The sequence below is a fragment of the Apteryx mantelli genome, chromosome 4 (assembly GCF_036417845.1).
Source record: "Apteryx mantelli isolate bAptMan1 chromosome 4, bAptMan1.hap1, whole genome shotgun sequence".
In the NCBI taxonomy this organism is placed as follows: Eukaryota; Metazoa; Chordata; class Aves; order Apterygiformes; family Apterygidae; genus Apteryx; species Apteryx mantelli.
This window is the reverse complement of record NC_089981.1, coordinates 73,695,671-73,707,648: the sequence shown is the minus strand read 5'-3', so window position 1 is coordinate 73,707,648 and position 11,978 is coordinate 73,695,671. Positions and strand designations below refer to the sequence as shown.

The window sequence follows — 11,978 nt, the reverse complement described above, 5'->3', positions numbered from 1 at the left end:
GCCAGTGCCAGCAAGGGCTGAGGGTGCCAGCTCCAGTGGTGGAAGAGCGGGGCTTTTCCTTTGGCAGGGAGGATACTCCTCATGGAAATGACTGCCTCTGCGTAAGGAAAAGTGGGATGCAGCAACAGAGTAGTGAGGGAGCCTCAAATTCCACTCGCCGTGACCAGCCCTTCCTCAGCAGCAAGAAAAATGCCCTGGCAGCGGCCTCCCCATTCCCACAGCCCTCACCAGCCGTGGGAGCCTCACCCCCTCCCAAAATGGCGGGCGCGGCCTCGGCTCAGCGGAGCCGCCCACCGCCTCTCGCGCGCGAGCCCCGCCCAAGCGCGTGCGCGGGGGGACACAGCACCGGGGGCTAAGCGCCTCGTGCTCCGCCGGCGGGGGGAGGGGAGCGCGCACACATGTGAGCCCCTGGACCACCCCTCGTCTCCTCAACCGCCGCTGTATCTCGCCATCGCATTGGCTAGCCTCTGAACCTTTCACCTTTTACCCGGCTTTCGCCGCCAATCGCCTGGCTCCTTTCATGCTGTGGGGATGTGGAGCGTGTGAGCTGCGCAGGGTGTCATTCTCGGAGCGGGCTTGCGTTGCGGGCGTTGGGCGGCCCCTGTTGGTATGGGTGGGAGGGGTGGGGGAGGTGCTCCGTTTGCGTAGGGCCGGCAGCGTAGGGGGAAGGGAGGGGGAGGAGGCTATCCTGGGCCCAGGTGAATGGAGGAACCTGACAGTTGGGGGGAGTGAGGAGGCGGCGGCGGGGAAATGGCGGCGGCGGCGGCAACAGCAGCACAATGAGACGCGGCCTGTAGTGGGGGGAAGCGCCGGGCTGGGTCCCGTCCGAGCAGGTAGGAGATGGCGGCCCAGGCGCGCCTGCCCTCGCCCCGGGAGCTGCATGGCGGCCGGGCACGGGTGCCGGAGCCCAGCGGCCGCGCCGGCCTGCGCTCTCCGCGGCCGCGCCGCACGCCGAGGGGCGGAATGGCGGCGGGCGCTCCCTGCCCGCCCTGCCGTCCTGGCCCCGGGTAGTCCTGCCCCGCCTCCGCCCCAGCCGCCGTCCCTGGCCCCGCGGGGCCCCGCTGCCCCGAGCGCCGCCGGCACCGGCCTCCGGGATCGGCCCCAGCAACTTCCCGCCGCCGGCGGCGCCCGGGCCCCGCGCGTGGGGCGGCGGCAGGGCCCGCCCGGCGCCGCCGCGCTCCGGCCCCTCTCGGCTTTGTCTCCTCGCTCCGCGCCCCGCGGGCGGCCGCGCTCGGGGCCTGCCGCGGTGCGCGCTGGAGGGCCCGCACTCTGTCCTGTCTGGCCTGGGGCTTCCAGGAGCTGCTGGGCCGTGTTGTGGGGGGGTGGGGCAAGAAATGCGGGGGAGCAGGAGTTTCCACTGTTCGGTGCTACGGTTAAGGGGATATAAGAAACTCTTAGTTCTTCGCTTTTCTTCTTTTCCATCCTCTTCCAATTTAAATGAGGCCTGTCTGCACAGAGTGTAAAAACACAGTGGCAGCATGGTTAGGGCATACCTTGTGCTGTGTGATCTTAGGTCGAAAAGGCAAAAGGTTAAAAAGACAAATATTTTTTGTAGTAGGATTTGATACTAATTAGATGTTAGATAATATAGAAGACCCTCAATATCAATAGATAGAAGATGGATTGTAATATTGACATTTTTTAAAAAATCGGATATTCTTTGTTTATTTGTCAGAAATGATTGTTTCCAAAAGATAAGTCTCTTACTGGTCCAGTTGACTTCAACTGCTAAAAATCTGGAGGATGCTTGCTGCTTCAGATGATGAGTTATGAGTATTCTTGATGTTAAGATATTGAACTTCAGGATATGCAGTGGCTCAGCTGATGAAAGCTTGTAGGTTGGAAGGCAATTACCACTTTCAAAGAAACAAGACAAAATGCTAAGAATTAACTTTGCAAAAACTTGGCTTACACTGTGTTGTACAGTGTTATACTGTGTAGTAATGTTAGAATTGACAATTAATTGAGAATAAAATGGCATCAATATGCTATTGTATAAATCCATGCTGGACCCTTATATTTAACACTGCGTGTGGTTTGGGTGTTTTCCCTGTATCTTTCTTCCATATGCAAAAGGTTATGTTAGACTAAGAAAAGGAAGAGAGAAAGTTGACTAGTGTGGTTAAAGGACTAGAACTTTTCAGCCAAGAAAGAGATGACAGAAGAGGAATAAGAGAGATATCTGTGAAATATAGTTGTGGGAAAAAAAGCAGGCTGGGAACAGTTGTTAGGGTTCCCCTCCACTCTTTTGAGGTTTCTGTAGTTGACAGTTTCAAAGCAAACAAAAGGAGATAGTTTTTTACATTCTGTGTAGCTAAAATACCTGCTGTAACAGCATATTGGCAATGCCAAAAGCTTACATGAAGGTCAAAATAATTAGTTTGTAGAAAAAAATTCATCAGAGACTGTCAAACGCAAAAGAAAATGTCAGGGTGACTGGTCAGTGGAAAGTGGTACTGCTTGCCCAGCTATTATATTCCTTCCTATGCGTCCTCCATTGGTCACCAGTAGAGGGAAGCCAACAAGCTAGAAAGGTATTTTGTCTGACACAATATTGTTCAAATATTTTTATATAAATTGCACTGATTGATGAGAAACACCTTAATGTGCTGTAGTTTAAAGATTAACAACAACAAAAAAAGCTGAACCTGTAACTCAAAAACCTGTTTTTGTGGTTTGTTTTTGTATACTCCATAGATCTTTCTCATTTCCCATTCCACAAATTTGTAAGGGCTTTTTCCCATTTTTCAGAAAAATTCATAGGTGGCACAAAGTTGCTTTAGCATACCTGATTATAAAATCTGAGTATCACTGCTTCACCTATGTTGCCTTTCAGTATGAACTGACTAAACTTGTATCTCTCTGTAACAAAATGCCAAATTACTGGCAAAGACAAATAGAAGAAGGTCTTTATCCTTCTTAAAGAGTCAGTAACTTAGTAAAATGGATATGGTAAACTTGGGAGTTGACATATTTGATTTCTCTTCTAGATAACTCTTGCTATCAATTATATTCTGCAGTTTCAATTTTGAAACAGATCATACACTTACAGATGACAAGCATTATATTATATAGTGCGTACTGAGAATACAGACAAGAACATCAAAACTTTTTTTTTGAGATGAGTTATTTCATAATTCTCTGTGAGGGAGTAAAGGATTTGGGTATTTGTGTTTTTTTTTTTCTGTTGTTTAGGTGCTACAAACCAGAGAGTATACTGAGCATGATATGTCATTGGTGGGGCAGTGAGATGGTTCCTATGCTCCGCTTTCTTGATATCCTAGTGATTATTTGTGCTGCCACTGACCATCTGTATCCCATCTCTGTCATATGTTCAAGAGTAGTTTCTTCAGGCTGATAGCTGCTTCCTGGAAGTAAGATTCCTGTGCTTCCTTTAAAGAGAGTAAAAGTATAATTATAGTATTGTATAGGACAGTAACCTCTACATGTGATGTACTATTAGAACATTCTGCCCTGAAGGGTAACAACGATGACTGGAACAGAGGAGAAAGTGAGATTTCCTTACACCCTCCAGACTTCTTTCTTCATCCTTTTGCCTTTCATAACTTACATATGAAATGTGATAGACCAATTGAGGAAAAAATGATACACAGTAACAAGTATGTTTTTTAGCTGAAGTTACTGCAGTCTTGGGTTGGGATTTTAAGGCTTGGTGTTCAAACTGTGCTAATTGTTTGAGGGGGTGGGCAGACATAGGAATGTAGTTAAAATAACTGTTCTAAAAGGTTTATTCCATAGGACAAAACAGTGCACACTTTCTTTTTAAAACCTTATGCTGTGATAATCTATTAAGTGAGTGCTCTCCATTTTGGTAGTTCTTGCATGCTTTATCTACTTAGTCATAAATTTTCAAGTTTGAAAGTTATATCTAAAATTCCCTTGTTATTTCTATTCTTTATTGTTAGCTAAGTAAAATTTCTGTGATACTTGTCACTTTCAAACTGCTGCTACTTTTGGAGTAGTAAAGCAGAAAACAAACTATTATCGAGGAATTTATTTGCATTGTTGTGCCTGCTTCTGTTTAGGAATGTGGGAGATGATGAAATGTCTTTCTCTAGTAGAAACAGAAGAAGATAATATTGTCCAACTTCTCCTTGCATGAATACTTCTGAAGCCAAGGGACTCTTGTACCTCTTGTCATGGCTTTTACCTCAGGGATTCACACTGGTGAATCTGCTGTTCTTGTTTTGCTTGGTATAGGTGTTACTTTTGGGTCCCTTCTTACCAAGAAAATAGAACCAAAAGTGTTCTCTCTTGATCCTTGCTAGTATGTAGTAGTATTGTAGAAAAATGTGTTGCTTTTCATGTGCTTTTTCCTCTTTAAGGTCATGGCTCAGTACTTACAACACTTCCATGTAACCTGGCATAATCAATTTCTGCCCACACGCTGCATCTTCTGTTGCCATCAGAAAGGATCAGTTCCTTGACTGGGTTCACCAAATAAGTACACACATGCACTCATCTGGAATGCAGCAGAGTGGCTGTTGGCTTGAGGAATTGGTTGAGGGCAGAGGTGGGCAGGTGGGGGCTATTTAAGCTGGTGGTATTATTGAAAAATGGTTCATCAGACTATGCCTTTGTGGGTTTTTTTTCATTTGTACACCAAAAAAACCCCTTAGTGTGAATTATTAAAACCTGATTTCCAGTGCCCACTCCTCTTCTGGAACCTCTGATTCCTGATAAAAGGTCAACCATGTAGCAGCCTTTCTGTCAGCAGAGATGTGAATTAGAAGCTGGATAGGGGAAAAGATTCAGTTTCCTTGAAAACTGACAGGAAATTAGCATTTTTATTATTATTTTTTTTTCTTTATGAAAACTGGTTTGGAGGTTTAGATCTACCTGCTTACTGATAGCATGCATTTCCTTTCCTTAGGAAGTGAGGCAAACAGAGCTTACTTTCCAAAGCTAATTTCTTTGACTCCATTGAGATGATTGGGATATGCAAATAGCCAGCTATTACTACATGTCTGGGCTGGTTAGCTTTGCAATTCATGTTTCTCCTTTGTTTACAACAGTCTGCTTTGTTATCTGTGATCTAGATCAAGTGTCTTACTGCTTTCTTGCCATTGTTACTGGCTCTATATGGTGACTTTGGCCATTTTTTCTTTTCTTTACTTGTATAGTAATTATAGAAGCACATAGGTACTGTTATGAACTTCCTTCTGAATCTTTTTAAAATATGTATTTAAGCTGTATGTTTTCTTATTTAAGAACAAATGAACAAAGCTTACTTAAAGGCTAAGCTGCTTAGTAATTGATAGATCTTAAAAACTTGAGAGATCTAGTGGTTAGACATGGTCTAGAATTCAGGAGACCTAACCCTGGCTCTGAGAGTTTTGGCAAGTTAATTCAGGTACCTTTCTTCTCACCCCGTCCTTTCAGTTTAGCTTTCAAGTGCTTGAATCAAGGACAGTTACTGTGTTTGTATGCTGCGTTTGTGCCTTAAGATATTTAGATGTATTTAGGCTGACTTAATAATTGTGACTTTATGAAATGTTCATTAATTTTATATTTGATCATCCTTAATGATAAGAATATTAGTTTCTGGGATCATTCTCAAGCGAGACTTCTAGTTCCTGAGTTCTGAGCAGGCAAATCTGTCTGCCTTGCTAACTTCATTGTGTATGGTGAGTAAGTTTGCCTTGGAAGAGGACGCTGAAATGCAAGAAAGTGTTTACAATATAAATAAAAGCTTTGTCCTCCCTCTCTCTTTTTTTTTTTTTTTTTAAGTGACCCTTTTACTGTCTTTCCACTGAAGTTAAATGCCTGTATTATAGATTGCTGCATAAAGTTATTAATCAGGAAGTGATATGATCTATGTGAGAGATTTTGAAAGAAAGATTTATTCCTGTTGCTGAAGATCATCTTTACTTAGTGTACTAACACAGTGCTGTCTCAGTGTTCTCCAAGATTTTAGAAACGGAATGACTATTAAAGGTGCAAAAGGGGCATGAAAAAGTACACTTTTTAAATTTGTTTGAATCTCTCTTACTGCCTGAAGTTCTATGAATCCCCAGGAAGGTGTGGGGGGGAGGGGCATGTGTGTCATTTAGTTTGTTTTCACTGAAATGCTTTCCTGTTTACATGAGGCTAAATAAGAAAATTGACCTCAGGAGATAAATAATTTCTTCCAGTTTAGTGAACTGCGTCAGCATGCCAGTCATGAATGGCGGAGGCAGTGTAAGGAAAATGGCAGAAGCATCTTACTGAGAGCGTGGGGATTATTCTTTTCCTCTTCTACCTTTCTCAATTATTTCTACAGTTATTCTAAGCAAGACCTTCATTTTCTGTGAGTCTATGAAAATTAAATAAAATCCCTTTGACTTCTTTATTTTGTAAAGATTGTAAAGAAGTAAAAAAAATATATATATATATTTTTTTCCTTTCCTCATTGTCTTCAAAGAATATTGAACATATAGTCAACATCAACCCCCTGGCTTTGCTTGTTTGGGGAATAAAGGAATATATCAAACTGTAACTCTTACTGCAAGAAAAAGCTGTCTATTTGTATACTTTCAAGGATTATAAGTATGATAATTCAGACATGTACATTCAGGTATTCAAGTCCAAGTATGTTGAATAGATCAGTTGATTTGTTTTCTGTATAATCAGAAAGACCTCAATTTAGTGAAACTTTCCTCTGGAAAGGTGTGACTGGAGTACTTACTTTGGAATTTCTTTTGTGGTATTTGAAAGGAAAGAGTTTGAGTTGTGACAGGTAACAAAATTTTGGAGGACCAGGTGTAGGCTTTATGCAGGCCCTATGGTGCCCATTACCTTCATTTTTACCTTGAAGAGTTCATTGAAAAGGACTGGGAGAATGCCAGAAACATTTGAGCTCCCTAAGTCTTGGAAAGACACACGATGAACTTCCAGGAAATGAGTAATTTTCTCTATGGTTTTCTTTGCATAGCTAATGCTCTGCTATATAGAAGTTGAGATGTGAAACCTGTTTTGATTAATACTGAATTTTCTGGATGATGGTCTTCTCCAAACTACATGTTACCTAAACTGAATAGAAGGTGAGTTTTCAGTAACAGAATTCATGATTTGCTGAAACTACTTACTGGGTTTTTTTCTTTTTTTTTCTTGTTTTTTATCTCAGTGGATAAGGATCTACAAGGAGCTATTGAATGGTTTAAGGAGATGTAGTGACAGGCATAATGATGAAGCAGGTGCTGATTTCTGCCAAGTGCTTTAGGTTGCATGGCAATAATACTACTAACATATACTTTGCCAGCTATTAATTGTTGTTAAAACCTTCTATCAGTTCATCTTCTTACTGCTCTCTGCTGCCACCAGACCTTTCCTTTTGTTGCTTTCAATTAGTTGGTCTTGAACCAGACAGCAAGAAATCATGCCTCTGGGACTTCAGGTTTATTGTATTTTGTATCGTGTATTGTAACACAGTTTAGCAACAGTTGCCAATAGAGACAACAAGTTAGTGTCTGGTTTTGAGTGACAGTCAAAAACCTCTTGAATCCAGTTTGCTTGTTCCCTGTAGTGTAGGTAATCCAATGGCTTGTTGCTCTCAAAATGGATGACAACTGTTTCTGTTACTGTCCTCATGCCAGCTCAATACTCATCTGAGCCCCTCAACTAGCTAATTTAGCTCACTGAACCAGCAGAAAACTTGCCTAGCCAAAAATATTAAAAAAAAAAATGCTGTTTTAGTAGCTGAACTATTTTTCTCAAAAAAAAAAAAATCAGACAAATGTCAAAGATGTTTAGAGAAGGCAAGGAGCAGTGAGGGGAAGTAGGGCTCCTTCATCTAGCACCAGGTTTCTAGGGGATTGGATTGGATCAGCAGTCTCTTGAAATCTAATCCCAAAATGCTTCCTCTCAGCTGATTGGATTGCTTGCTGTGTGAATAGTGGTTTCTCTTCTCTGTCACTTAAAATATTTTTTAAATTATTTTCCTCAACTTTCCACTCTTGCACTTATTGTTAGGCTTTTGATATATACAGGCTTAGTAAGCTTGGGTTTTCTTATATGAGAATCTGGGGTAAATCCTGGATATGGATCAAAATAAGAAAACTTGTAGCCTGTTATGAAAATGAAATGAAATACCTCATTAGACTTAACCACATTTTTTTTAGTGAGTAATATTCTGAGGTTTCAACAGCTTTTAAACAAAGGTAATAACGATTAGAAAGTGTAATAATCAGGATGGAACATATATGCTCTGGCTATGTTTTATTAGTTTGGGAAATTCAGATTCAAAGCTATGGTCAATTTAAAACCTCCCATTTTTATCTAGTAGTAGTTTACAGTCATGACCCCATAATTAGGTAGCTGCACAAGAATATACTTGAAACTTTAAAGCATCATTTACTATTTTCCTCAAATCTAACAATTATGTATTCCAGGGTAGTAATATAAACAAATACAAATCAAAGTCTAATAGCCTAAATCTTGAATGTTTTCCTTTATCCAGTTTTGCATTCTTCTGAAACTGATCTATATTTAGTAATCTGTGTGTATTTGTGTTTTTAGACACAATATGGTTAGCCTGAAGTGTAGTGGTTAGGCTTCAGGGAGGGAAGGGCAAAGCATTGTCCTGAATTTAAAAAACAAATACACAAAATCCTAGTCTCTTTATCACCAATGTGATGTAGAGACTTGTAATTCTTAATTTGGAATCAAAGCTTTAGGACCCCAGACTGTCCACAACAGAAGTATTTTTAAATAATTATGTAGGGAATTCTAAAGTAACAAGTTGAACTAGCTGGGACAGACAAGTCACCTTTGTAAACCAAGAATATTTCCTGATTTCCCTCCCCCCTACCCCCCCCACCCCAACTTGAATAATGTTCTGTTTTCCCCCCATCCCATTAACTTGCTTTCAGAGTAAAACTGGGGGAAAAATTAGGCTATGCAAATTTTCAAGACCTTAGTTTTTCTGATGGGCTAAATTCATCCTTATGGTGAAATTTGACTGCAATTAAAAAAAAAATGAATAGAGGGAGTGCAGTTAAAAATACATTAAAACTTTGAGCAAGAATACCCCAAAAATATAAACTGTGTGACTTTCAATGTTAGAAGTTTAGCACTTAAAATCTGGGCTGCAGCTTTGTATCCCATTGGATTTACATTCATCAGTTTGAATTTACAGTCATTTCTGCTTAGAATATCATTTGACTGTATGTATAACAGTTTCATATTAAATTATCGTGGCCAATACTTAATGCAGGAGTATTCACAAGTTTGTTATGGTACTGTTTATAGGGTCTAATTAAAAAGACAAAAGCAGAAAGATTTATATAAAATATTCCTATTCTTTAAAACTTTGCATTCTAACTAGGGAAGATAAGATAATGGAGATACTACTCAAAATAATAAATCCTTTTTCCTCTTAGGCATCTGAAGCATATAGCCTGTGTCTCAGGCTGTAATTTGACAAGCATTTTAGCTGGCATTTTTGCCTAGAAAGATAATACCTGCATGTACCCTGGCTGGTGGTATTTGCTGTCAAGCCTTATTGGTGCAAGCATTTCTGAGACTGTATGGTGAAATAGATTAGGGAAACTGATTAATGTAAGAAATAACTTTTCTTTTCGTGTGATTTATTTTATTACTATTTTTCTTGCTATTATTGTCAATCTCCAAGTCTGGTCACAAGTTACATAGAAACACTTGTTGCAGCATGTGACGGGAGTGGGAAGCAGCATGTGGGATGAGGAGTGAATAAGAGAGTGCTGCTCTTGTGTGTATGGCAGTGCCAGCTTAAATGCATATTAAGCTATGATCTGAGAGACTATCAGACAGGAAGATAATTTTTTTTTTTCCTTACTGCTGTATGAAAATGGAAGAAAAGTGATGAAATACAAAGTAACTTTCTTGACTTTCAGAATAATTTAAACAGATTGCATGCCTAAATTTCAGTGGAAATTAGAAAGACTTTCCATTTCCATTTTCCATTTCTTCCTCACAACTTCTTTCCCAGCTTTGAACAAATAGCCCAGCTTTGGGAAAGTCATACCAGCCCATAATCTGTATCTTTAGGTATCTCTGTGCTTCTGCTTATGCACAGTCAATTAAGTCATATTATTAACTATAGCTGATCAAATCAAATGATTATTTAATGATACTGAAAGCCAAATATATTCAAATATTTATTCAGGATAATGTAAGGTTCTGTTTAATAGTACAGCTTCCAAAAAAATTGCATTTAATGGAGTTCTAAATTCTTCCCAAATACACCTTAATACTCACAATAAGCAGGAAAAAAATCTGTTCTATGTAGTAGGGTATACCAATTAATAACCTAAACAATGTAATTATGTGAATATCTATAATAGCTGCAACAGTACCCTCCTCACTTATCAGAGGCCAGGGTTCAATACGAAGATATATTTAGTTGCAAACCAGCTATCAATATTAACATAACTGATATCAATAAAGAAGTTTTTTTCTAAAGAAAACTTCAAAAACATAATACATTTATAACTGATAACTTAAACTAAGGTTTCCTGATTTAAAAAAAAAAAAAAATAGGGGATGTTAATGCCTTTGCTTTAATCAGACCTGCTCTATCGGGGTAGTGTGGTGGACTAATTTAATTTGCTCTACAATGCGATATTCTCCTGCTTTTTAAAGTAAATTCTTTGGTGTCTTAAGGTTTTTGGGTTTTTTTAGTAAGATTTTTTTTTTTTGAAGCAGGAATATCTCTACTTTTCCTAGATTATGTTTGCATTTATGTTCTTCTGCTTTGCTTCTAGAAACCGGTTTCTCTCCTTTTTTTTCCCTCATACCTGGACTGAGCTTTCATTGTTCATTGTCATTTAAATGCTGGCAGTGTTTCTTCTGATACTGCTTAAAAGTTTATGTATTTGTTATAGCTGCTGTGCCCTCCATCATCTTCTGTGCTGCTTCATGGATCTCTTTAGAGAGCCTGGATTTGATTGTCCTCTGGAGAGCTACATATTCAATCCGTCTGACCTATTGGAATTGGGCAGCAGTAGGGCATCATTAGGATAAATGAAGGCAAGAAAGTACTCTTAATACAGTCTCACTGCTAAGTGAAAATAATGTAGTATTTTCAATGCTGCCTAAGGGTCAGATAACAACGAGCTGTCAGGGAGTGTTTCCACAATGTATGAGCCCTAGAATGAGTCATAAAATGTAGAACACTGGATTTTCTCAAATTAACCCAGATCTGAAGAATGTGTTGGCAAATTTTTGCAAAAGGTTGTGTGTGAATCTATATTTTCTTTTCCTAGTTTGAAAATGGTGGCGATGCATTCTACTGCTTATCTGGTTCTTGCTCTTTTATTTTTTTTTCTCCTGGCTTCTCTTTTTCATCACCGGGATTTCTTCAGTGAAAGTAATTGCTAACCTATCACTTCATTTTACAGGCCCTAATATACCCAGAATAAAAGCTTAGGACAACAGCAGAAAGGGAAGATAGTCCAGGCTCTGCTGATGCAGCTCTCAGACCTCACAAAATTAGGCTTTTTTTTTTTTCTTCCTTCCCCAAAAGTCCAGAATGGGAGAAATCACAAAAACTTTTCAAGATATTTTGCTGTTGATGCCAACTGTTGGCTACCTAATCTTGCTGAAATCAAGCAACCTGTAAAACTTCTATTAAACCTCTGGCAATTAGATGATATTAGGCAGGAAGACAGGAGGGTTGACAACTTTCATACAAGTTACAACTGTATGTGGTAAGAGCAGGAACTACCATTATTTGGTAACCAGTGCTGTGGAGCTGGTAATTCCAGGTAACACGAACCCTAGAATAATACATTTAGAAAAGAAGCTCTACTGAAACTAGTGTCTTTATCTTTCGCCCTGTAAATACAGTTACACTTCTCAACTGACTGAATTACAAGACTGTACTTAAGTGTTGCAGAGGAGAAGAACTTGCTGCAACTATCTTTCCCATGTGCCAATTATCCAAGCTAGTTCTGGAAATGGAAGTATTACAGGAATATATTAATTCTCAGTTGTACATG

The 11,978-nt window shown here is 39.9% G+C and overlaps 1 protein-coding gene across 1 annotated transcript in view; it reads left to right on the top strand.

Annotated features, from left to right (window-relative positions):
- The first annotated feature begins 753 nt into the window (after positions 1-753).
- DICER1 (dicer 1, ribonuclease III) overlaps positions 754-11,978 on the top strand; it is a 72,734-nt gene continuing 61,509 nt past the window's right edge. Inside the window, exon 1 of the mRNA XM_067294923.1 lies at positions 754-833. The gene's annotated coding sequence lies outside the window, so the exon portion shown is untranslated. The remainder of the gene's footprint in view (positions 834-11,978) is intronic.